Raw genomic sequence first — 27212 nt, 5'->3', positions numbered from 1 at the left:
AATTAATAATTCAGACAATAATTTTGTCAAACTAAACATTTATTTCGTTAGCCTGTTATCATCTGGGAATCTTTATATTTTATTCAGTATATTTTTATACTTCTCAGATTCATATCAACTGCAAATTTAACAAGACTATAATCTGTCCATAACCTCAGTCACTGATAAAAAATATTCAACAAAGTAAATATCTATAAAGAGCCTTCTGCCAAACTACTAGAAATATTGGCTTTTATTGCTACATAAATTAATAACCAGTTACTTAATTTTGTCTACTTCTAATGCTAAATTCTCCAAACTAGTCCACAAGTTTTTGATTGGAGACCAAGCACCTTGCATAAATCCAAACAAAATTCAGTAGGGATTAAAAATAATCCTTGCATTTGGGTCAAAAATTCTAATGCATTTTGAAAACCTAAAAGCAAACTTGTTCACAGGAGAGCAACAAGGATGATAAATGGAATTAGAACTCTGTCTTATATAGAACAGAAGCAGAGATTTTCAGAGGAGAAAACATTTAATTTTTGGATAATTTTCTTGTTTCTAATATTTAAGGGCTTTCATATCGGAGAAAGGCTGCTCTTGTTCAACATTAAGACTGGCAAATTCAAATCTCCACAGAGGTTGGGCATGATGTGGGAGTGAGGAGGGTCTCACTCTTTTATTTTTCCTCTTTATTAGAGGCACAAGCACAAGTAATAGCATCTTTCCTTCATAAAAAGCCACTGAGCAAAATCCCTCATTAGTGGTCAGTGATGATCCCTGGGCTAACCTTGGAGGTGTCGTGTCTGGGATGAGGGATAGGGTAGGTTTTCATAACATCAGCTAATTGTAATGGGGGGAAGTACCTGTGCTCTCCAAGTATTATATTTTCTTTTTCAAAAGAAACCAGGAATATACATTTTCAATGTTAAATCCCTGGGATTTAAAATTTGGACAACAAATTTGAATTTTTCCAAAAAGCACTTTGCCAGATAATAATGGGCAGGCCTAAGGAAACACAGGGTGCTGGTTACTCCAGGATCCTCAGAGGTTGGGCCAGGGCCAGTGGCTACAAGACAGAAGGAAGTGGATTACAGACAGGTGGAAAGAAGAAATTCTTGCTCCTCAAAGCCATGTCCTGCCTTTCCTGGAGATCAACAAATATGGAAGGAATGGCCTCACATTGACTATATTGGAATTGGTCTTATCTGTGACCTCCCTGTCTCATCTGACATCATAGTTCCACATAAAACTCTCTGGATATTCAGAGAAGTAAACTGATGGCAGGTAAGCTCCTAAGCGTGTTTGTTGAAGAGGTAGGATGTGATTCCAGCTTGACAAAAGGATTGGCAATTGGAGACAGAAGACTTGGAGGAAATTCTGGGCTGATGAAACAGCAGCTACAAAAGAGTAATGGTGGAAATGAGAGTGATCTGAGATGGAGGTGACAATGGAAATATTCCAATGGAAGTGGAGAGTTCTCAGCCCTTGAACCTGGAGATCACAAACTGACTGCATCCAGCTGGCCTTGGCCATAGCTTTTTAAAATTAAAATTGAACCAAAAGAGTGGGTGCACTTCATTTAGCCTTTAGTCTTGCATTTTGGACCATCACACATTTACATTATGTGACCTAGCCTGAAGTACTTAAATCTTCCACCCTGGCAATAAATTTCAATATTGTATAAACATACTTTCCCAAAACAAATTCACGGTGTATAAACATTACAAATTGGCTAGGAAATTGGAAATTCAAGTGAAAAAGGATCTAAATGGAAAATTTGCATTTAGGTTTGAAGCTAGAATTTAATTTATATTTTTGGAAGTCCACACACTGGGTAATACTTCTCACGTTTGGCTGATTTGATAAGCTGTCCCCATGGCTTGGGGGACTGAGGTAACTGTTCCATGAACCTGGACACAACTCTGAGCAGGGGTGTTAGGGCTCTCTTAGGTCTGGTTGGGCCTTTTCTGTTCTAGAACAGCTGATTAAGTTACTAAGCTAATGAGTCAAACTTATTGGTTGATCTAAGATTTATTTTCACACAATTGTTATGGCTTTAAAGGTACATGCAGTTTTACTCTTATCATATAAAAACAGACTTTGTTGTCATACCTTATGCTTGTATAAGCCTTTTGTAAGCACCTTCCCACTGGATCCTTACTATATACTTGTTCATTGTTCATTAGTAGATAGAGGTCTATTAACAATACAAGGACGGGGCCAGCACTGTGGCGCAGAGGGTTAATGCCCTGGCCTGAAGTGCCAACATCCCATATGGGCGCTGGTTCTAGTCCCAGCTGCTCCTCTTCTGATCCACCTCTCTGCTATGACCTGAGATAGCAGTATAAGATGGCCCAAGTCCTTGGGCCCTTGCACCCATGTGGGAGACCTGGAAGAGGCTCCCGGCTCCTGGCTTCGGATTGGTGCAGCTTGGGCTGTTGTGGCCATCTTAGGAGTGAACCAGCAGATGGAAGACCTCTCTGTCTCTACCTCTCTCTGTCTCTCTCTTTTATATAATTAAAATAGATCTTTAGAAAAAAGACAGTACAAGGCCAATAATTATACCAATTATAGATGATGAGTATACAACAGTAAACACTACTTAAAACTCCCATTAGGTGATCAAGGAAGGTACTTTAATTCCTGTTAAATATCCATTTATTACTTAAATAATTTTGTTACTAAAGTAAAGCAGTAACATACTCCCTGACATAAAGTGTAAGGCAGGGGCCTGCATTGTGGCACAGTGGTTAAAGCCACAGCCTGCAATGCCTTCATACCATATAGGCACTGGTTCAAGTCCTGGCTGCTCCATTTCCCATCCAACTATCTGCTAATGTTCCTCAGAAAGTAGTGGAAGACTGCCCAAGTCCTGGGGCCCCTGCATCCACATGGGAGACCCGGAAGAAGCTCCTGGCTCCTGGCTTCCGTCTGGTCCAGCCTTGGCTGCTGTGGCCATTTGGGAAGTGAACCAGCAAATGGAAGATCTCTGTCTCTCTCTGTCTGTCCCTCTTTCTCTCTGTAACTCTGCCTTTCAAATAAATAAAATAAATCTAAAAAATAAATAAAGAGTAAGGCAATGCAAAAGTGTATAGAGTAAAACGCCAAAAGCCATTTTCTTATACTTACTTGCACTTATATACAGGCATAATTTTTAGTATAAATGTATTTTTATAAACTTTATTTTGGAACTTAAATGCCTTAGAGCTTTTTTCATATCATATGCTTTTTAAGGCTTTGGAGTTTCTCCCAGTGTGTATACAGCACAGCATAGTTAATCCTTCCTTGTCAATTGACATTTTGACTCAACAGTTTTTCTATTGTTATTACAATGATGCACAATAGAGGTATCTTTTCCATGTAACAAAACCCTTTTTGACATAGATTACTAAAAGTAACTTTGTAGGGCACATTAATTCTGGTTGATAATAATAGTGTCTTACCAACAATGACCATACATATAGATGTATCTATGCACACACAGAGAGCTGTAAATTACTTGTTCATATTTGTATTCAATTTTATTATGTTGTCTTTTCACACTGATTTATAGGTATTCATTGTGTATATCAGATATGACTGTTAGGACCCTTGCAAATATTTTCTTCTAATTCATCACTTGTATTCTATTCATGCTGTTATTCAAAATTGTGTATATGTTAAATTGCTTGCTTTTCTCTGTTTCTAGGTTTTGAATTTTAAAGGAAGTATGACTGTTAACATCCTAAAATTATTTTTAAAAGGGTCCTAATATTTTCATACTTCACTTTAACATTTAGTTTTGCAAACCCCTTTGAATTTCTTTGTAGGAATGATGTGAGTTAGGCATTTAACTTTTTCTCCCAAAGGAAAAGCTGAGTGTTCCCACTCTATTTATTAAAACACCCAATCTGTTGCCTTTATATTGGAAGGGCAATTTGACTTGCGTTTCACATTCTTTCACTCAGAAGTGAAAGTGTGCTGCTTTTCCATCTTCTGAAATTGAATGTCACTGTGGTCAAGTTGAAGGCCAACCTGATTATTTCTGCTCCTGTAAGTGACTCAAATTTTCTACCTGGATGCCCTCATAATTCTTTAAACTTGAAATTCAGTAACTTTACCAGATTATTTCAGGCCATTTATAATTCTAAATGAAATTTTCCTAGAGTGCAGTGGGTCCTTTAATTCTTTCAATGTATTTATTATATCACTTTAGAGAATAGTGTTTTATTATATTTTACACTAATTTCCATGTATTTTCTTCTACAAAATTATCCCACTGTTTGTCATCCATTTCTATCATGTTCTCTTTAGTCATCATTATATCTTTATTATTTTATACTGTGTTTGAGTGATGGCCTCTACTTCATCTTCTATGTCCCTAACAATGTTTCCAGAGAAGTTCATCCTATTTTGCTGCTTCGCATCTTTTTTCTCTTTAATGATTTTATTTAAATCTCCAGCTACTTTTCTCTTGAGTATTGCCAGCACATACATAATCTCTTTTAATTATTTTATTCAACTTTAATCTTTAAAAATTTATTTGAGAGGAAGAGGGAGGCAGAGAGAGCTCCCATCCACTAATAGTTTGCTCTCTAAATTCCTGGGCCAGGACTGGAGCCAAGAGCTGGCGGTGCAATTCAAATCTCTCCTGAGAACGACAGGAGTCAAAGTACTTGAGTCATCACGGCTGCCTCCCAGTGTCTGCAATGGCAGAAAGCTGGAGTCAGGAGCTGGAGCTGGGAAACAAATCCTGGCACTCCAGTGTGGGAGCAGAACTTTAACTGCTCAGTGAAATGCCTGTTACCAGTCTATGAAATCTTGAATCTCTTCTCTGCATATGTTTCTTTGTAAGATAGTAGGAGGTCAGCAAGAGGGAGATTCATATTGTCTGTAAGTCCTTCAAGAAAGGGGCCGATGCTGCGGCAGGTTAAACCTCCACCTGCAGTGACGGCATCCCATATGGATGCCGATTCAATGACCAGCTACTCCAGTTCTGATCCAGCTCCATGCTAATGTTCCCGGGATAGTAGCAGAAGATGATCCAAGTGCTTTGGCCCTGCACCCACGTGGAGACCTGGAAGAAGCTCCTGGCTCCTGGCTTTGGCCTGGCCCAGCACAGAGCCATTGCAGCATTTGGGAAGTGAACAAGCGGATGGGAGGTCTCTTAAAAAATTTTTTTTAAAAAAGTCCTTTAAGATAATGGAGGACTCTTTGTCTAAAATTTTTTGTAATACTTTGATAATTTGCTTGGCATATTGTGGGCTCTTTTTTGGTTAATTTCTGTCATTATTTAGCATAACTCTTTTTGATTATTTCTGATTATCTTAGTCTGTGTTCATGCTGCTATAACAGAATACCTGAGAGTGAGCAATTTATGAAGAAGGGAAATTTATTTTTTACAGTTCTGTAGGTTATTAAATCCGAGATATAAGGACCCATGTCATCTCATGGACAAATATGGAAGGGCAAGAGAGGATGAGGGGGGGAGAGAGAGAGAGAGAGAGAGAGAGAGAGAGAGGTTGAGGAGAAGGAGAAAGAGAAGGAGGAGGAGGAAGAGGAGGAAGATTATGAGGAAGACAAATTCAAATGTTTATCAGAAACCCACTCTGTGATACCTAGCTCACTCCTGTGTTTCTGTTACCAGCACAAATCCATTCATGAGGACAGAGTCCCGTGACCCATTCACCACTTAAATCAGCACTGTTGCATTGGGGATTAAGGCTCCAATATGAACTTTGAGGACACATTCAAAGCATGGCACCTATCTTTTAAAAAGACTGGCTGTTAAAGAATAGTAGAGTGAAAGAGGTGAAATAGGGTAGAGCAAGCTGAGGACAACTGCAGCTTTAATTTGTTTTGTTCTGCTTACCTATTGTTGCCTAGCAAATAACCCCACAACTTAGTGGTTTAAAACAACAATCAGTTATTTTATTCACATTTCTGCAAATTGGGCAGGGCTCAGTGGTTCAGCTTATTTCTGCTCCACAAGGTATCAGCTAGAGCAGCTCAAATGGGATTGTAGGATTCACTTCCAAAATGAATTACCCACCCCCACCCCATGTCTGGCAAGTCTCCTGGCTGCCACTCCTGCCAGGTGGAACTCTCCACAGAGCCACTTGGCTTTCTCCTAGCAAGCTGGCTGGGTCCCCACAGTAAGTGCTCACAGGCCAGGAAGTGGAAGGTGCTGGTTTCTTAAGATCTGGGCCTGGAAACTGGCTCAGTATCCTCCCTCCATACTCTAAAGATTCAAGGGAAGAGAGCACAGACCCCACTGCCTACCTTTAGGTAGAGTGTCAAAGGATTTGGGGGCCATATTTGAAAATCATTCAGATTGTCCCGAATATCTGTCCCCAAATCTATTACTTCCTTTCTGTTGGGAATACATCTTTTTGTAGTTCATGACAAAGTGAGGTGCCATAGAACAAAGCCGCATGCTTCAAGATGACTTACGTTTTGCTTCCATGCAAACAGCTTCCTACAGTCTGTCTGACTAGGAAACTAGAAGACAGGTCAGCATGGGCTCCACTCATCCTTCAGGCTGAAGGCTCAGGCTTTGTCCCTGTTTCTCCCCAGGGCCACCCACCTGATCTTACCTATGTTCCCAATCACAGAATGCTGGTCCCTTCAGTCATGCAATGTGCTGTCAGGTCTGTGAGGAGCTGCCCTGGTTCAGTGTCTTCCCTTGTTTAAGATTTTCCATTGTGCAGTCACCATTCCTCACCTTCAACACATGACAGTCTATGGTTCAGTTTGCCATTGTGACTGTTTCCTCGTTTCAACAGGTATGGGATTTTCCCCTCCATTTTCAGTGTTTTCTTAGTTTCACTTTGGAGTCTAATAGAACAGAAATATTTTATCCTGCTGTCTTACAGAGAAGCTACATTTGAACTTTAGAATCACCTTAAAATATCTGTTAGAATTTTAGAAATGAGATATCACTGACTAATTAGGAATGAGCTGACTACTTTACAACATCGAATCTTACTATCTTCTCTACTAATAGGTTCCACATTTTTTGAAGTTCTTTTCTTGTTCTTTATGAAAGTTAAAATTTTTCTTCTCAGATATCTTGTACATTTATTATTTAAGGTATTATAATTATTTTAGATTTTCTAATGCTTTCTATAGATTTACTAATAATATTTCCCATTTCATTTTTTTGCCCCCAAGAAACCTTTTACTTAAGGAATACAAACTTCATGCATTTCAGAAATCCAGTGATAGGAATATAGTGATTCTTCTCACCATACCCACCTTCCCACCCACTCTCCCACCCCTCCTACTCCTGCTCCCATTCCCAGTTCCATTGTCCACTAAGATCCATTTTCCATTAACTTTATACACAGAAGATCAACTGTATATAAGTAAAGAGTTCAATAATTTGCAAGGAAAACAAACAAACAAAACACACACAAAAAAAATCCCTGTTCCTTGACATTAGAGACAAGCACCGTTCAAAGTCATTGCATCTTGATGTTAATTTCACTTTTTTTTTTTTTGAAACGTAATTAACTTTAAAGAAGCATCCAAGAATGATACATGTTTTAGGAACACTTAGACATAGTTATAATACAACTCTTTGAGGACAGAAGTCCTGAATGGGAAGTTAGTGCACTGTGAATCTTGTTGTCAATTTAACAATTAACACCCTTACGTATGATGTCAGTGATCACCAGAGGCTCTTGACATGAGCTGCCAAGGCTATGGAAGCCTTTTGAATCAAAAAACTCCATCAGTACCTAGACAAAGCCATAAGTGAAGTAGAAGTTCTCTCTTCCCTTCAGAGAAAAGTACCTCCTTCTCTGATGACCACTTCTTTCCCCTGGGGTCTCACCTACCGAGGTCCTTCATGTAGGACATTTTTTGTCACAGTGTCTTGGCTTTCCATACCTGAAATGCTCTTGTGGGCTTTTCAGCCCAACCAGAATGCCTTAAGGGCTGATTCTGAGGTCAGTGTGCTATTTAAACGATTGTCATTCTGTGAGTCTGCTGTGTAGGCCGCTTCCCATGTTGAAGCATTCCCTCCTTTTTAACACTCAAGATGGTATTTTTACCACCCAGCTTAAGGGGATTTGGAGTCTCATGGCAAGTTTTTAAACTGTACCATTAGGATTAAGTCCATAGGAATGTGTGCAGAACTATACAGCTTTACAAAGTTCATAAACTTCATAATTACAACTCTAGGCACATGGTGATTCTTATCGCCATGCTCACCCTCCCACCCACACTCCCAACCCCTCATCCTCCTCCCTTTCTTTTTCTACTTTTATTTTTTACTGAGATCTATTTTCAATCGACTTTATACACATATGACTAACTCTAAGTTAAGTAAGAGTTCAACAATTAGCATAAACTGTTCCTCAACAGGCAAGACAAAGGCTGGTCAAGTAATTGCTTCTCAATGTGTCAATTTCACTTCTACAGATTGCCTTTTAGGTGCTCTATTAGTTATCACAGGTCAAGGAGGGGAACATATGGTATTTATCCCTTTTCCAAGAAATCTTTGCTGTGTCAATGTCTTGCAGGGTTTCCCCACTGTTCTCTAATAATTTAAGGGTATCAGGTTGTAGATTTAGGTCTTTAATCCATTTTGAATAGATTTTTGTGTAAGGTATAAGATAGGGGTCTTGCTTCATACTTCTGCACATGGAAATCCAGTTTTCCCAGAACCATTTGTTGAAGAGACTGTCCTTGCTCCAGGAATTGATTTTAGCTCCTTTGTCAAATATAAATTGATTGTAGATGCTTGTATTAATTTCTGGTGTTTCTATTCTATTCCATTGGTCTACCCATCTGTTTGTGTACCAATAACAGGGTGCTTTGGTTATAACTGCCCTGTAGTATGTCTTTTTTTTTTTTTTTTTTTTTTACAGGCAGAGTGGATAGTGAGAGAGAGAGACAGAAAGGTCTTCCTTCGGTGTTTTCAAAGCCTTGCAGTCTCAGTGTTTTCACAGTCCTGGCACACAGTGTCCCACAGTCAGGAGCACCCAGCCCCCGACAGTTCTCTCCACCAGACGCAGGAGTCTCCACTTGGCTTTTTGCTGGGCACGGACATGAGCTGGCCAAGACACTGTTACTTATTTCCAAAATATCGCTTGTTACAGGACGCCATTGCAGGGTGATCAGGGAGAGAGAAACATGTCCCCCCTTCTTCTCCTCTAGTTTGGCAAGTACACTATCCCCCACAGGGCTCCAAGCTGGATTCCCTCCAGGCTTTTCCTGCGGCTTTATTGCCAGTAGCTTGGGCTGCCAGTCTGGTCTCACCTCATCCTCCAAGGCTGGTGCAGAAGCTCGAAGCTGCTTGGGTCCTGATTTGTGTGTGTTCACACCCTCCACATAGGGCTGATTTACCCCTTCAACCTGCATGGAGTTTCCTCTACCATTTTCTCCCTAAGTCTTCCCTGAGACTGCACTCTCTCCACTTTTTTTTTTTTTTTAACTATCTTCTCCTAGACTACAGTGGTAAGCTCCCTCCCTACTCTACCCATCTTCATTCAATACCTCTGTCTCCCCTTACATTTTATCATTAATTGTTGCTAAAGTCTAGAAAAGTTATTGATTTTTGTGTTCGTCTTTTGGTTAGTCAGATATCTGGTTCTGTAATATTGTGGATTTAACTCCCTTGTATTTTGGATGTAGATCATCATATCAACTCACCTACTAAGAATTTTATTTTGATATCTGCACTTTAAATTTATATAATTTTTCTATTTAAATTTTAATTCATTCCTGCTTTATGTGCCTTTAGTAGACAGCTTAGTAGTTATACATGTTTTGGGTGTTGGCTTTCTAAAGTTTTGTTTCCTCATGAAGTGCCTCTTAACTGTTTTCAGTGGAATCTCACTTTTATTTATTTATTTTTATTTTTATTTTTGACAGGCAGAGTGGACAGTGAGAGAGAGAGACAGAGAGAAAGGTCTTCCTTTTGGCCCTTGGTTCACCCTCCAATGGCCGCCGCAGCCGGCGCTCTTCGGCCGGTGTACCATGCTGATCCGATGGCAGGAGCCAGGTACTTATCCTGGTCTCCCATGGGGTGCAGGGCCCAAGTACTTGGGCCATCCTCCACTGCACTCCCGAGACACAGCAGAGAGCTGGCCTGGAAGAGGGGCAACTGGGACAGAATCCGGTGCCCCGACCAGGACTAGAACCCGGTGTGCCGGCACCGCAAGGTGGAGGATTAGCCTAGTGAGCCGTGGCGCCGGCCGGAATCTCACTTTTAAAATCCCAATAGATTTTTATTTTTAAAGGTGAAGATGGGCCTGTGTACTAAAGCTACCCTCTTGCTGAGATGAGGAAGCTGAAGAAGTCAGCTGACTTGCTCAATAGCATAAAGTTAGTGAATGACAGAGTCAGAATCTGACTCAGTCCAGACTTGACTTCTCCATGAAGTCAAATACATGCTATGCACATCTAAGTATGTTCTCAGATGACATTTTTTCCAGCCAATTTCTACTAGAATTTACTAATGAAAAAGAAAATTAAATTCATACATGTATTTATTTTGCTACTTTTCATAACTTTTTCTTATATATATGGTGATAAAAAGGCAAAATATAAACACATATTAGAACAAACAATGTCTGAAAATCTACATGGCCAACTGTCACATAAGTAAATTAACTTCACTTGGAAGACTGTCTTATCTCCTTAAGAGCAAAGTGGGCAGATGAAGTGGGTATAGAGAAAAAGAAAAAAGTACAAACCTCTGAACATAGTAAGGTAAAGATTAAATTTGGCCTCAAAGATCACATGCTCACATTGATGGAATCAGATCAAACTTGGCCATTTGAATGCCATGTGAAAAACAAGGCATTTAGTATCTTAGTTGCATATATAGAATCAGAATTAAGCACCTTGATAAAAGTCAGAAGAATGTACATCGTGATGCTGAGACTAAAGTATAATGCTGGGAAGAAGCTGGTCTGGATTTTTAGCATCTCTCTCTCTCTCTCTCTCTTTAAAGATTTTACTTGTTTATTAGAAAGTCAGAGTTACAGAGAAACAGAGAGAGACATAGCAAGAGACAACTTTTCCATCTGCTAGTTTATTCCCCAAGTGGCCACAGAAGCCAGGGCTGGGTTTGGCCAAAGCCAGGAGTCAGGAGCTTCATCTGGGTCTCCCACATTGGTGACAGGGATGCAAATGTTTGGGCCATCTCCCACTGCTTTCCCAAGAGCATTACCAGGGAGTTGGATCAAAGTCAATTGTTACATCAACAACAGGAGTCACTGTGCACTTACTCCCCATGCAGGATCTCTGTCCTTAATGTGTTGTACTATGCGAATTAATGGTAAAACTAGTATTCAAGCAGTACTTTATACTTTGCGTGTCTGTGTGGGTGCAAATGTTGAAATCTTTACTCAGTATATACTAAGTTGATCTTCTGTATATAAAGATACTTAAAAATGAATCTTAATGAAGAATGGGATGGGAGAGGGAGAGGAGATGGGATAGTTTGTGGGTGGGAGGGTGGTTATGGGGGGAAAACCACTATAATGTGAAAGTTGTACTTTCAAAATTTATATTTATTAAATAAAAGTTTGAAAAAAAATTTTAAAAATGGAGCAGCCAGGACATAAACAGGCATCCATATGGGATGTCAGCGTCACAAGGGGTGGTTTTTACCTGCCATGCCACAGTACCAGCCCCAATCTTCTCATTTCTTCTAAGAATTTCCTGGACACCTACCCCATTGTCTGTTCAAGTGAGAAACTCTTACTGTTAACCTATGAACATCTAAATGGTGAAAATTGCCTGCCAATCTGGCAATGAAAAATACATGATGTATTTGAGGACTCCTGGGACAAGAAAACTGATAAGAGTTCTCGACTTCTTTCCCATAAGCAACCAATATTTTAAAGCTATTAACGCAGAAGCTGGGCATTCAAAGACAGTTCATTTATCTTCCAGTAGCTGGCCAGGGTGCCAGGCCTTGCAGTCAGGCTCTGAAAAATGGGCCTTAGCTCACTCTCTATTGCTGAACAGCTGCTCCTTCCCCAAAGTTTTAATCAGATTCCCTAAGCATTACTTGCCTCGGTAAGGCAGAGCCCATATAAAACCTGCAATAAGCCTGCCATGCAAATTCATTATAAAGCCCAAGTAATATGAACAGATTATATTCTGTAGGCCAAAAGAAAGCTTTTAATTTAGACCAAAATTATGATTGCATATTGATTTGGCCTCTCATTCTCTGGAAAATTTTTTCTTGGGAAATAATTCAGAATTGATCACTTGAAAGAAAAGGCATTTTCTTGATTGTTCAGAATGAGAAGTCAGGCTTGGGGCATTCAGAAGAAAATATGCCTTAGGATGAAAATCCTTAACCCAGAGCTCCTGAAATTATTTATAGAGCTTTGTTTTTTTTGTTTAGATGCACTCTTTCTCCCTCTGAGAGTGGGAGCCATGGCTTTCTTCATAGTTTAACAGAACTTTATGGAATGTTAGAAAAAGTTTAGCAGGCAATGTTTTAGATCATGTTGTTGCTACAAGTTGGTCTGGCAACCTTTGGCAATCTTTCCTCATGAGACCAAAATTATGGTTCGTTTCCATAGAGAGTTCTGTTATGATACCCTGGCTGTCAGTAGGCACAGTCTTGTGAATGTAGGTCACTGGTCATAACAGAGAGGAGGGGGAACAACTATCACTTCATAACCAGACATTAAAAGATGTCGGGTCAAGACAAATGGCATTCCTGTATTATGACAAAAGTACAATGTATCAATCACAAGAGGAGTTGGTTAGTCATGAATGAATCAAGAAGCCTCACAGAATCTGACACTAGAAGTCACCATATCAGCTTTATACAGTGGGAAGAGAACCAGATTTAGTTTTCTTAACCAAATTTTAAGTAACCGTCAGTATGGAGTCAAGGGGTGGTAGCCAAACATGTCAAAACTCTAAATCCCATTGGAGAAACAACACCTTTTGTGTGAAGGATGAAGATAAATATCCGACATATCAATCTACCCTCGTTCCATCCCGGTAATCATCACACAGCCCTCTGGGTATTATTTGCTTTTTTATGCAGGCTTGCCTACAGGAAAGAATGCTTTTATCATATGATCTTTGGGGTACTTGAAATCCCAATGACAGTAATTTCCTGTGGTGAATTAATAAAGTGGATGCTGATTATGATTCAGCTTCCTGAGTAGCTTGACGACAGAGAGAAAATGAGCTGCTCGTTCCAGCATGGGTAGCCTGATTCTTGGGTCAGAAATGTCTTGTGTTTATTATATCAGCACTACTGTCTCATGTGCACTTTGCTTAGTACAAATCACTCTCTAGGACATGAATGGTCCTTTGGGCCCAGATGAGAGAATACCCATGTGGCTTTCCAACCTGGAGAGATAACGTTTCAAACAAGAGGCTAAAATGAATAAGGAGCTCCTATATCTTAGTGGTTTCTTACAGTGGAAGACGGAACTACCTCGTCCAACAAACTGGTTTGTTGCCTATCAGCCCAAAGTTACTTGTGTGCATAAAGAACAATTTTAAAATCATCTCTATTATACAGCATATCAGTAACCGGTGTGATAGGAAACGCTCCCTGCTTACCACCTTTGCAGGTCATCTTTCCCTAGGAATTGGACAGAAATGAACAGGTGAATTCTTCTTGTGAACCATAAATCCAAATATGGGGGAAGGTGAGGTAATTACACTAGAGGATCAGAAACTATGCAGATCAAGGGGAGGATGGGGCACAGCCTAGACCAGAGCTGATGAGGTCCAAGGCTGGAGATACCAGAGCAACAGAGTAGAGAGCCTAAACTTCTGCAGAGAGAAATGGATGGGCACCAAGTAGAAGACCTTGGCACACACTGAAATTGTTAAAGACTACCTGCAGTTTCACAGCAGGTATAGACTGGTTTCAGCATTTCTATACTGAATTATTTTTTAAATACATTTATTGTTTTCAGCATTATTCTTTTTTTTTAAAGATTGATTTATTCATTTACTTGAAAAGCAGAGCAACAGAGAGAGGAAGCAGGAAAGAGATCTTCTATTTGCTGGTTCACTCATCAAATGGCTCCAACAGCCAAGTCTGGTCAAGGCCAAAGCCAGGGTTCAGGTACCCCATCCAGGTCTTCCACATGGGTAGCAGGAGCCCAAGTACTTGGCTTCAACATCTCCTGTCTTCCCCGGTGCATTAGAAGGGAGCTGTATCCAAAGTGGAGCAGCCAATACTGGAATCAGCACTCTGATATGGAATGCTGGTATTACAAGCGGCGGCTTAGCCCTCTGAGCCTCAATGTGGGAATCTCTATACCAGACTGAAAAGGATTATCTATTGTCAGACTCTTTTAAATCCTTGATGAAGGTGGCTACTTGAGTGGCATTCAGGTTGCTTTAATGAACAGGGTTTTTGCTTTATCCACTTCATCCATACACATGATCTCTCCCACCATGACCATTCAGTGCCCTACATCTTTGAATACTGCAGTGAATCACAAAGTAAATGGGTCTCTCTTATTTTGTCTCCCACCCAATTAATCACCATCATCATCTGTCGCTCCCCCAGTCACGGAGGAACGACACAGGACCCTGCGCTGTTCTTTTGTCTGCTCGGCCCTTCCCGGGTTTGCTGCTGGTTCTTCCCGGGTTGGCTGCCGACCCTTCCACCTCCGTGGAAGGGCGGCTCCCCCTGCCACTTTCCCCACTTCCGCGGGGGGCTCTCTCAGGGGCTGCTCAGATGTTATCTGGATGTTCCCTTTAGATGTTCCTGGTGCATGTTGTCTCTCTCCTCCTTTATAGTCCTCTTCCACCAATCCCAACTCTGCTACCCACACGCCGAGCACGCTGCTCTCCTCCAATCAGGAGCAAGATCAGCTCCTGCAGCTTGTCAAGTTGGTGAGAGGCAGCTGTGTAGAAGTTGTTTACTCCTCTCCCAGCGCCATATTGTGGGAGAGCAGATGCATAGAATAAGTCTTAATTCCAGTAACTTAGTCTAGTCTGAGTTGCTCCCCACAATCATCATTATTATTCTTCCTTACAGTTCTTCCTTACCAGTTTCTTGGCTCAACATTTCTTGCTTCTCATTTCTTTCTGAGTTTAATTTCTCATTTTTACTCAATTGCATCCTTTGGCAAGCTATCATTGATCTATGAGTGGTAAACCGTCTATCTGTATTTCACTCTTATCCTCAAATGAGCTTTTAGTTTCATATAGGACCTAGACTGTCAGTTATTTCCCCACAATACTTTGGTCATAATACTTCTCTGTCCTCTGGTAGCTATTGTTGCAATTCAAATAGTCAGTGCATATAATCTTCATTTGACCTAATCTATCTTTCTTCTCTGGTTGCTATTAGGATTTTGACCTCATCTTTGATTGATCTCAGAGTTAATCAAATGTTTGTCTTGTTTCCTTCAGCACATTCCAGATGTTTTTATCTTCTGTTCCCCCTGATGGAATCCCAATCACTTGTGATCTGGTTCTATCTAATTCATGAATTTCTGTTTTTTTTTTTTTTCAAATAAACTCATTGCAATTAAAAAAGCAGAACAAAACCAAACCAAAGAACCCTAAATTTATCCAACTCAATACAAGAAGATATCTTAATTTCTCTCCTTAATTTTGAAAAATTATCACCCCTTGAAACACTGCAACAAATAAACTTTAATTTCTCCACTTGAAACCTTTAAATTTATTCTGGATATTTTCATGCTATTCTTCATGTCTCTTAACATTTTTTATCTGTGCTGCAGTCAGGGTCATTTGCCAACTTTATTCTTTGTTTCACCATTTGGTTTGATATGACATTTATGGCATCATTTAGTTTTTAATGTCAATATTTAGCCGGCGCCGTGGCTCAATAGGCTAATCCTCCACCTTGCGGCGCCGGCACACCGGGTTCTAGTCCCGGTTGGGGCGCCGGATTCTGTCCCGGTTGCCCCTCTTCCAGGCCAGCTCTCTGCTATGGCCAGGGAGTGCAGTGGAGGATGGCCCAGGTGCTTGGGCCCTGCACCCCATGGGAGACCAGGAAAAGCACCTGGCTCCTGGCTCCTGCCAGGAACAGCGCGGTGCGCCGGCTGCAGCGGCGGCCATTGGAGGGTGAACCAACGGCAAAGGAAGACCTTTCTCTCTCTGTCTCTCTCTCTCACTGTCCACTCTGCCTGTCAAAAAAAAAAAAAAAAAAAAAAAAAAAAAAAAAAAAAAATGTCAATATTTGCATTTCTCATTTTGCAAAGTTTCTTTCTACTATACTATTTTTCCTTATTTTTTTCTGCTTTTCCACTTAACATCTATAGTCATTTTCAGTATGCTCATTTTATAGCTTTTCTCAGATTTTTGTAATCCTGGGTTTAGTTACTTAAGGTCCTTGTTCTGATTCACTTTTGTTTTGCTTATCTCCTGGCTTTCTTTCATGGTGCAGTTATTTTCCTTTGTGACCTGAACATTTTTATTGTGAATTCATTTTCAGGAAGAATTTTTTTTTCCTGTGGGATTTCCATGTGCCTGAGTGTGAAAGTATCACTTTAGAACAGTTTTTGCTGTATTTGGAAGAAGGAGGGGGTAATGTGCAGGGGCAGTTTTGTCAATAGTCCTAAAAACTTTTTATATTAATTTATGGGCTTAAATTTCCTGTTTCACAACCACCCAGGCCAATGTATTTAGCTTCTCAAATTCCAGCTAGTAGGCGAGTTTCCTCACTATTTCTTAAGTCTGTTAAATAGAGTCAATGTGAACAAAGGAGACTTAGACACTCTGAGTTTCATTCAAAGAACTGCATCTGAGCTGTATCACCACGAGTGAGCTTATAGACAGAGCTCTGATTTGCACATGGAAAAGTAATTCCAGCTGCAAAATCCCTGGATCTATAGCTTACAAAAAGTCATGTGACCACCAACAGTGGGAGCTTCCCACTCTTGCTGTGTTTTCTGTTTCTCACACCTAAGGAATTTCCTTTTCTCTCTTGCAAAATCAACTCTATGTTTAGAAAGGAATGTTTGCTGTTTCAATAAAGCATTTCTTTGAAAAATAGTGACCTTGGGCCTATCTACTTCATTTCCATCACCATGTCCTATTGTTTCTTTTCATTCTATTATCATGAAATATGATAGTCACTGTTGCTGAACAAGTCTGTTACACTTGTCAGCCGATCAGTTTCTTCAATTAATAGATTCTGTGCCATTGGCCTCAGGGCTGGGAATATGATTCAGATCTCACCAATCACTGTGTTTAATTGCCTCGGAGTTCCATTGGATTGGCCCTCGGGTGGTCTTCAGACGCAAGTACAGACAGTCAAAGTCCTTTTGACTGATAGGCAAATATTGGGATAATGATGTGTTATGCTGAGGTAAAAATATACATAAAACTGGAGATGCCATTCGTCACCCTCTCCTGCTTCACAGAGTGAGCCATCTATTTGCACTAGGAAAGAATGAGGCCAGCACACAGAGGGAAAGGACCAGGAGAGGAAAAGCAAGAAGAGAGAGCCCTGTTTGAATCCTGGAGCCTGGCTTGTGAAGTCAGCTGAACCAGTTTAATAGGCCAACGAATTACTTTTGCTTAAGCTAATTTGAATTGAGTTCCTGTCACTTAGCTCTGACTCATTCACCAATAAATTAAAGTACGATGGGCTTGAGATAACAAACCATCACTGTGGATTTATTTTATTTATTTATTTTTGGTTGGCCAATTTGTCACACATGACTTGACATGAGCAAAGTAGTTCTAGAAGTCATGGATCTGAGTTCTGAAGCAGCAGCAAGTAAACATCATGTCTATTCTGAGAGACAGGGATGGAGGCAGAGGACAAAGGCATGGTCAAGTCCCAGCAATGTGAACAGGGACCACAAGAGATAGGGTATGGGGGAATGCCAGAGTTCTAGTCAGGAAACAGGAACCAGGCATCAGGAACGAGCAAAAACTCATCCGACAGCAGTAGCAGGCAGGGGTGTGGGAGTAAACACAGACAGTTCTGTCTTAGAGCTGGAATCCAGCTGAGCGCATTTCTTCCCAGCCTCTTTGCAAGATCCCAGCATGGCCTTCCCATTTCTGCCATGTGACGCCACCTGGTGTCTGAAAAATGAAGACAGCACGACACTGACTGCCAGGCCGAGGAGTCCTTAAGTAAAAAGGGTCATACTTTTTCTTTTTTAATTATATATCACACCAGTATCTAGACAGGCCTCAGAATAAATGAGTTTCATGCTGATTATTGGTTTCCAAGGCAAATATCAAAGTGAATTACCTTCAGAAAGATGTGTCAAGATATAAGAAACTTGTTTTAAGTTAAGCAGATTCATGAGAAATATTGTAATATCTGGTTGTGATAACAGTTTCGGTTTATTCCCATCAAAATGAGACACCTTCTGATCACCTCTGTGTTTACGACTAGGGGTCAAATGGAAAAAGAAGTAGATCTAGTGAGGGTAACTAATGAGGCTTTTCAAAGAGTTGGAAGAAGCAGCAGGGAGAATACTAAGCATCCAACCTCTGGAATAGGTTGTAATGAGAGGACTGGTACAAACGCCGAAGGAGTGCGTTCACTCACTCGCTCAGTAGCTGCTGGGGAATCTACCAAGTAATGAGCTGTGTGTGGTGGGGGATGGAGCAGCCTGTGACTCACCTTCAAGGAGTTTGCAGTCTGTTTACATAGTGCCACCAAGAGAAACAATGGGATTTCCCTATGGACATCTTTTTATAGTGAAACCCTGCACAGTTATTTTCTGTGCTGGTTATAGAGCAAGGTTTGGTTGCATCGGAGCTGTTGTTTGGCTGTTTCAGTGAGGAGTTATGGAGGGCAGAGATGGGTGACCGGACCCATCGGATCCATGTCATCAACACCGAGCATAATGTCTGGCAAGGAAGTCCTCAGTACATTTTTGTGGAACGGCTGGATGCTATCTCAAGGTTCCTCTTAGTTCCATGGCTGTTTGAGTTTCTCAGCTAGCCCATTCACTTCCATGGTAAATTTCCCTTAAGATGCATGAGCTGTAAGAAATGTGGCTTTTCAAAACATCACTCACTCTAAGTGTCAAGCATTCACTGGTTCAGGCTTTAAATGACATTTTCTAGTAAGAGCTTCTAAGCAGCATAATGTGCTCCCTTAAAAAGAGAAAATGTGCACGCCATTCCTCCCTCTTTTAATGAACCCTATTGAATTTTATTTTAACTATTTGCATAACAGGGATAAAGGCACCAAGTATCTATTTACTGTCATCCCAGACCCAGCTGTTTAATGAGGTACTTATTTTATCTCCAGGGAAATCTGGAGGCCTTTGTACACTGTGAAATTATTTCAAAAGTAGATGTTTTAGTACAATATTGGCAATATATCTGTTATGCAGATAAGAGGCCAAAAATTTTTGACATTCTCTTTCTGCTCCTTCTTTTCTTAATTTTTTAAAAAACAAAATTTTAACAAGCATAAAAATTGTGTGTATTTACAGGGTACTATGCAATTTTTTGTTACATATACATATTGTATAAGATCCAATCAGGGTAAACACATTTATCTTTTCAAGTATTTTACATTTATTTATAGTGAAAGCATCCTAACTCCTCCCTTGCAGGTTTTTTATGAGAAACAGTACATTCTCTATATTCACTCTAATGTGCAATAGAACCCCAGAACTTCTTATCTCTAGTATAACCTCATACCTATCAATCGATCTTTCCCTAACCATACCTCCCCACTACTTTCTTCTCTTTCATGGGTAGAGAAAAAATTCAGACTTCTCTCTTTGAAATCTGTACTTAAGAGAAGTTTGTCAATGGGGATTCTCGGGGCCAGAGCTGACCATAACTAATTTATTTCATATTTATATATATGAAATATATATATGCCATATTTATGCCAAAAGAAGGAAACAGAAATCATCCCTGATTTCATATAACACTTTGTGTACATATAAATTATACAGACTTCTCTATAAAATATATACAGTAAATATCCAATAATATAAATTAATTTATTCTAATAGTAATATATAACACAATATATTATAACTATATGTGGAGGGACTTCAAAAAGTTCATGGAGTCCATCAACTGAAGACTGGATACAGAAATTATGGGATATGTATACAACAGAATACTACACAGCACTAAAAAATGAAATCCTGTTGTTTGCAACCAGATAGATGCAATTGGAAAACATCATTCTGAGTGAAATAACTCAGTCCCAAGAAGACAAATATTGTATGTACTCCATGATCTGTGGTAACTAATAGATTCCTTAAAAGGTAATCTATAGAAGTGAAATTGACACTTTGAGATGCAATGATTTTGAACAGCCCTTGTCTCAACTGTTGAGGACAGGTTTTTTGTTTTTGTTCATACTATTTGTTGGACTCTTTACTGAGTGTAGGGTTAATCTTATGTGTACACAGTTAATTGAAAATAGATCTTTGTAAAAAATAAGAATGGGAATAAGAGAGAGAGGAGGAAGAAGGGTAGGAGTACAGGTGGGAGGGAGGGTAAGTTGGGAAGAATCACTTTGTTCCTAAATTTGTATATGTGAAATGCATGAAATTTGTATACCTTAAATAAAAGGTTGTTAGGTAAAAAAAATTCATGGAAAAGTTAAATTAAAATGTAGGTTTGCTCTGGTATAAAAATTTGAAAACCATGCATCATTTTTCATAAGCATGCAGTTTCCACAGACTTTCTGAAGATCTCTCATATGCATGGAGTTTGGAAATTTTGTGCACCCATATAAACTTATCTTTAATTTCATTTTCCATGAATTTTTTAAGCATGCTCACATACACACACAGATTTGACTGATTTTTTAAACCAAATTAGATCTCACTATATATCAAATTTTCTTAATATTTATTCAATATATTTACTATATAATAATTTTGTACTTACTCGAAAACACATTGTGATTATCTTTTCATATCCATATTTTACAGCATTGTAAAAATGACTACATATAGTTCCATGCTATTACTGTATTATAATTTTCTCAACCAATGAGTAACCACTGTGCACAACTGCTAGGAGACACTGTTCCCTGAATTATTTCTTAGCATAAATTTCTAAGAATAAAATTGCTGGATCAAATTCTAGCAACTCTTAGTAAATACAGAAATGATAAATTGTTTTTGTAAAAATTTTATCACTCATATCTTTTGGATATCATACAGTAGGGCTCCCATTTCCTAACCCTTGTCTTACCCCAAGCATAATTATTTTTATGGGTTTATGGGTTCAGATATTTGAAAGATTAGAAAGTGATACATTTTGGGGGGTTTTATTTGCTTTCTCTCATTATTAGTGAAGTTGATCCTATCTAGTGGAGATACTGCCATTTATGCTTCTTTTATCCATTGTCTATTTATGTCTTTGCCCATTTTCTATTATATTTACCTTTAATTATTTGTCTTTGATGGTGAGAGTTATAGCAGCAGATCACACTTAATGTTCTCTGAGTGCTACTGGCCAGACTCAGGTCTAGGTGTTAACCCCACCAACGTTACTATGACCATCCACTACTTTATGATAAGGGTGGTTAAGGCACAGTGAGGCTAAGTAATGTATCCAAGGAGATACAGCAGTAAATCTGATATAGTAAGGATATTAACAATTCATTGTGTCTATTATAAATGTCATTAACCTATAAACATATGAGTTTAAAATACTCTCTTCAGTTTTTTCATTGAAGTTTTGGTTTGCATACACTTCCATTTCTTGATTTATCAACTGCACACATTATCTAGGGAATTTTAGTTAACTTTTTTATTACTTTCCCTCTCCTCTCTTCTTGTCAAAAAATAAGTGGCTTTTCTTTTATAGCTTCCATTTTTGATATCTTATTCACCAGACTCAAGTTACTTAAATAAATATAATCCAAAGTATTAAAAAAAATCCACACAGTATGAAAAGATAGAAAATAGAGGGTTAAATGATGTTTTCTCATTTTGCCTAAATCATTGTCCCACATAGCAAAATAATCTGCTTTTTAACCATTTGTGATTTTATTTATCCTGATGATTGCCCTATGACTCTTTTTATAAGTTTTATTAATTAATTTATTTATTTATTGGAAAGTCAGAATGATAGAGAGGGAGAGAGAGAAAGAGAGGAAGAGGGAGGGAGGGAGAGACAGAGAGAGACTCAGAGAGAGAGAGATTGAACTTCATCTGCTGTTTTCACTCCCCAGTGCCTGCACCTGGGAGACCAGAATGCCTTCTGGAAACCTAAACCCTTTCTGCTGCCTCCCAGGTGCTTTAGCAGGAAGCTGGCTAGGGAGCAGAGGCAGAACTCAATCCCAGACATGGCAATAAGGAATACAGGCATCCAAAGCAGTGCCTTAACTGCTGTCCCCCATTGTTGGCCCCAACCCTGTGGCTCTTGATATTACACATACACCTCAGTTTCTTGATTTACCAACTCCACAGAGTATCTATTGCTTTCTTAACATGACAGAGAATTTTAGTTAACTTATTTCTTACTTTATTTCTCCTTCTTCTAACTTGAGTGTTATCAGTTTTGGTGTGAGTACATTTATAATTTCAAGTAATACACTTCAACTGCTATTTCTTGACTTAATCAACTTTAGACAGTATGTCTTAACTAAGTGGTTCATTCCTAATGGGGGAAATCACACGTAAAAATGGTTATTCTCTATATTCTTTAGATCATTAAATGCCATATTTATGAAGGAATGTTTCACCAGAAGTAGCTTTGACTTCAATCATTTTAATGAAACCAGAGAGATCTAAGTAAGAGGAATGAAAGATATTGATATAAATTGTATTTATACTTATACAGTACAGACTATATGTATTATAGAGATTACAGAGAGTTTTCAACTGAATTACCTTATTTGCTTCTCAGAATCATTCTTATTGGATATAGAATAATTATTTTTACATTTTATAGAAAAGAAAGCAATTATAGAAAGCTTATAATCATATAAAATTCCTGCAGTGGTCACCGAGGTTTTGTTTTGCTGTGCTTTTACCTAGCACCCACTTCTCCTTTCTCATGGCAATATTACCCCAGCTATAATTCTGCCTTCCCTCATCTCAGCTCATGTGCTTCAAAATGCAGCTTATTATTCTCTCTGGAACTCACTGGAGCATGGGACTAAGGCCTGCGCCAGTAAGTGTAGCCTACCACCTTGGCCATGTTGATTACTTCCAAACAGGTCTACAACAACTGCATCAGAATCAAAAAGGTTTACTAAATTCAGGATAGGAATGGTGGGAAAAGATTCTTGCTCTATTTTCCTGAAGCAGGAAATGGCCCTGAGAGAGGTTGGCAGCCATCTTGTGACCAGAAGGGAATGAACCAAGAAGCAGGTCAGTGAGGAAAGCAAGAGCCCTCTCATTTCACCTGCCCAGTTAAATCAGTTAACACAGATTCCATTTTTGTTCATCACAGTTTGGGTTGGTTTCCTGCCAACTATTATAATTGCACAGCTACTTAATGTCAATCCTGACATCAGATTTTTTGACTTCTAACCTCAGCTTTTTTCTATTCTACAGTGCTGCCTCTTAAATTAATGCTTTTGTTCAGGATTCAAAACACACACCCCACAAGAGTTCTTTAACGTGTATTTTGCCTTCCTTCAAAGCCTATGAAGCAACCTGTAGAAATTCAGTCCCATCAAATAGAATTCATTTGTGAACTAATATGCATCCATGTTTGGGAAGACATTTCTTGTATACTATAAATAAGAGTCTGGGTCATAGACAAGCTAATGTCAAAACTTTGGTGTGAAAAAAGTTACTATTATTTTAGGTCAAGCAACTCTGTTTTTTTAATCATGGGCACATGATGTAGCATCCGTCACCCATTGCTATGTAAAGCTGTACTCATTAAATTCAATTCTAAAGTAATCATCTACAAATCAGAATACCTTTAGCCTGATGGAAAGCTTTGGTGGACAGACAGTTCAGACCCAAGACATCAAGACATCACTCAACAGAGCTGATTTGCTTCTTAGATTAGCAAAGGAAAGCTGCTTTCTTTTAAAATGTGGCTAAATTCTAGAGCATGACATTGTCATAACATTGGTAACTAAAAATGCTAAAACTGAATAGGATGATTCTTAAGCAAGAGAATTTGCTGGCAGAAGATGGGAGGGTAAATGAAAGTGTGTGGCCTTCCAACAGGGTTCCTCTGAAGCATTGCCAAGGGCCAAAATCTCAATGATTTGGGTTTTGGTTTGTGGTCACCCAAAACCTGGCATTTGACTTGCTGCAGTTTCAGATACCCAAGACCAACTGCAGTCCAAAAGATATTAATAGAAAATTCTAGAAATAAACTATTCAAATGTTTTACATAACTTCTACTATAGTATTTTATTATGGTTGTTCTATTTTATTATTGCTGGTTTTTTACTATGCCTAACTTATAAATGAAATTTGATGATATGTTTGTATATATGAGTGGTCTTCAAAAGTTCACAATGAATATTATGAAAAAAAACCATGCATGGATGTCAAAATTTTGTGACAAAATATCTTTTTTTTAACAAGGTGTAATTTTTCTTTTTTTGACAAAATATTTTTTAATTCCATTTTTCTACAAAATTTAAAATTATCAGGTGGGAAAAAAGAGTCCATATGGGTCTTGGTCCAATCTGGTTTCAGGGATGCACTGGGGTGGGGGGAGGTCAAGGAACATAGCTCTCATGAAAACTTGAGACTAGTATATATCTCATTTCACATCAAAATGTATAACTTGTCTTCTCCATGATTCAAGGATAGTTCTATCACTATTCTTTTTTTTTTTTTTTTTTTTTGGACAGGCAGAGTGGACAGTGAGAGAGAGAGAGAGAGAGAGAGAGAAAGAGCAGAGAGAAAGGTCTTCCTTTGCCGTTGGTTCACCCTTCAACGACCACCACACGAATTGTGCTGATCCGAAGCCAGGAGCCAGGTGCTTCTCCTGGTCTCCCATGGGGTGCAGGGCCCAAGCACTTGGGCCATCCTCCACTGCACTCCCAGGCCATAGCAGAGAGCTAGCCTGGAAGAGGGGCAACTGGGACAGAATCCGGCGCCCTGACTGGGACTAGAACCCAGTGTTCCGGCGCCGCAGGTGGAGGATTAGCCTATTGAGCTGCGGCGCTGGCCTCTATCACTATTCTTGAACTTCAAAACCACACAAAGGTGAAACTATGAAAGGGAAAAAACCAGAGTGCTTCCTTTGTTCTTTTAATACATACTTTAAGTTCACAGACTTTGCTTTCAGAACATTACTATCTAGAAAGGCAAATACACATGTAAACCTTGTATGTGTGCTATGCTGTGCTGGAGACAGATGATGGAGGCAAACACAATGGTGAAGCAGGACGCAGCCTGCAGGCTGGTGGCTCCCAAGGAAAGGAGACAGGTAAGAATTTAACAACTTGGTTAGCTAGAGCCAGACACTGCCGAGAGCAATCCAGCAGGAATAAGCTTTGTGCAAAAGCATAGAGGTACCACCTGTCAGGTTTAGTGGAAAGAGAAAAAAAAGTGGAGAGACAAGTGTGTGAACTTTCAGTATGAAAGTGACAGAAAATCTTTATTTGATACATACGTTGGACTCTCCTAAGAGCATCAGAACGTAGTGGGAAGAGTGTGGGGATGGGGCAGTACAAAGAGAAGACACGTGTGTGTGTGCAAGAAGATGCAGAGATGATTACGTGTGCTGTAAACTAAGGTTCAGAAGCAAGTGAGAAGGAAAATATGGGAAGCAAACAAACCAGAGACACTTGTGCATGGAGGAGGAAGTGGTAAGTGACGGATAGCTTTGGTGGACAGATAGTTTGGACCCCAGACATAGTAAGTACATATCACTCAATAGAGCTGATGGGAGGGGCTGGTGGGGCTCAAGTGCACCATGTGAAAAAAAGAGCCTGTAGATTCCAGTGTATAGGCTTTTGGGAGTCCAAGCTCTTCCTTAGGATTAACTTCATTTGAAATTGGAATTCACTGGGGTCATTGCACAATCCTGGAATTGCCAAAGCTTGGGAGCACAAAGATTTCAGTTAGAATAGCATATAATCCATGTCTAGAAATAAAGAGATCTGGCCAGACTGTGAAGCACATTGTATGATTAAGACATTCTTAAGACGTGAGTAGAGGAGTAGGAGAGGCATTGCCAGCAATAACCATGTACTGACTGGGACAGACATGAAATAAATGCTTTCAAATGCCCTCCAGGCTTGGTGCTCAATGGCATCAACCCTCCTCCTTAGAGTCTGTATTTTCAGTGGAAAACTGCTGTGAATGGTGATGCCAGAAGCAGAAAGGCCAATCCTTCCCTCGATTGAAGCTGCACGATTCTTTCCCAAGCTCATTTGCACTTTAGTGGTTTTGCTTTGCTTGGCCTTTTACAGCTTGGCAGCTCAGGAAGTAAAAATGAGGGATTCAGCAGATTTAAAAAAAATTAGTTCAAGTGTTCCTTTAATGCTAATATTTCTTGGACAAGGATTCCTGATGTTCTAATTAATTGTTCTTGGTGTTTCTTGAAAAGCATCTTTTAGCATTTGTGAATTTGCCTTTGACTTTTGCTCTTAATTTGCACTTGCTGATATTTCCCTTTAATGCTAGAAAGACACTTCTCTGTGGCCAGGTGAAATATCAGTACTTTTGGAGACTCAAACTTGAAAGTTGCTGAGATCAGTGGCAAATTTGGGGTGGTAGCCTTCAAAAATGTCAGCTAGTTGTAAAACACAAAGAAAAGAGTAGAACTGCTCTGTTGTTTTTGACTTCCCTCTGTGTGATCTGACTTTTAAAAATCCTTTGTTACTTCACAATATATTTTCAACTGCATTTGAAGTAATTAACACCCTAAATAGAATCCTGTGGTCCCATTAAATTATCAGACCGTTACTTTCCTTTTGGCTATCTGACAACTGCCCAAAATGTTGATCTTAATCTAAAACCAAGAAGAGACCTTTGACATAGTGAAAGCCACCGAAGTGGCATTTATTAAATATAAATGGTGAGTGTCTAAAGGAGAGGTGAGGAAAGAGCACTGGTTCTCATTCCTAAAAGAAAATTCTTCCAGCATGAAGGGAAATTACATTGGCTCTTGAAGCTCCATCAATTTCATTTGGCATAGAATGGCTTAAAGATGTGTGCATTCTTACAAAGCATTACATTTGTATTCAGAAATAAAAAGAGTATTCTGACCCTCAGCTTCTAGCTCCGGTCTGCCAAACTCACTGTACATATAGGGGTTTCTCTCAGTCTATTATCTGGAAAGTGACTTGTATAGGGGAAAAATTAAATAATATTTATTTGAAACGAAGAAATCTCATTTCTATGCATTTGAGAAGCTTCAGTGCATCAGTTAAA

At 39.3% G+C, this 27212-nt stretch overlaps 1 protein-coding gene across 1 annotated transcript in view; it reads right to left on the bottom strand.

Moving 5' to 3' along the window:
* The window catches only part of SLC9A9 (solute carrier family 9 member A9), a 626265-nt gene that overhangs the window by 395286 nt on the left and 203767 nt on the right, over positions 1-27212 (bottom strand). The window lies entirely within an intron of this gene.

Source organism: Oryctolagus cuniculus, chromosome 4 (genome assembly GCF_051225735.1).
Source record: "Oryctolagus cuniculus isolate XC-2025 breed Fujian yellow rabbit chromosome 4, ASM5122573v1, whole genome shotgun sequence".
Taxonomy (NCBI): domain Eukaryota; kingdom Metazoa; phylum Chordata; class Mammalia; order Lagomorpha; family Leporidae; genus Oryctolagus; species Oryctolagus cuniculus.
The sequence above is the reverse complement of the archived record's forward strand: the minus strand, read 5'-3'. Positions and strand labels throughout refer to the sequence as shown.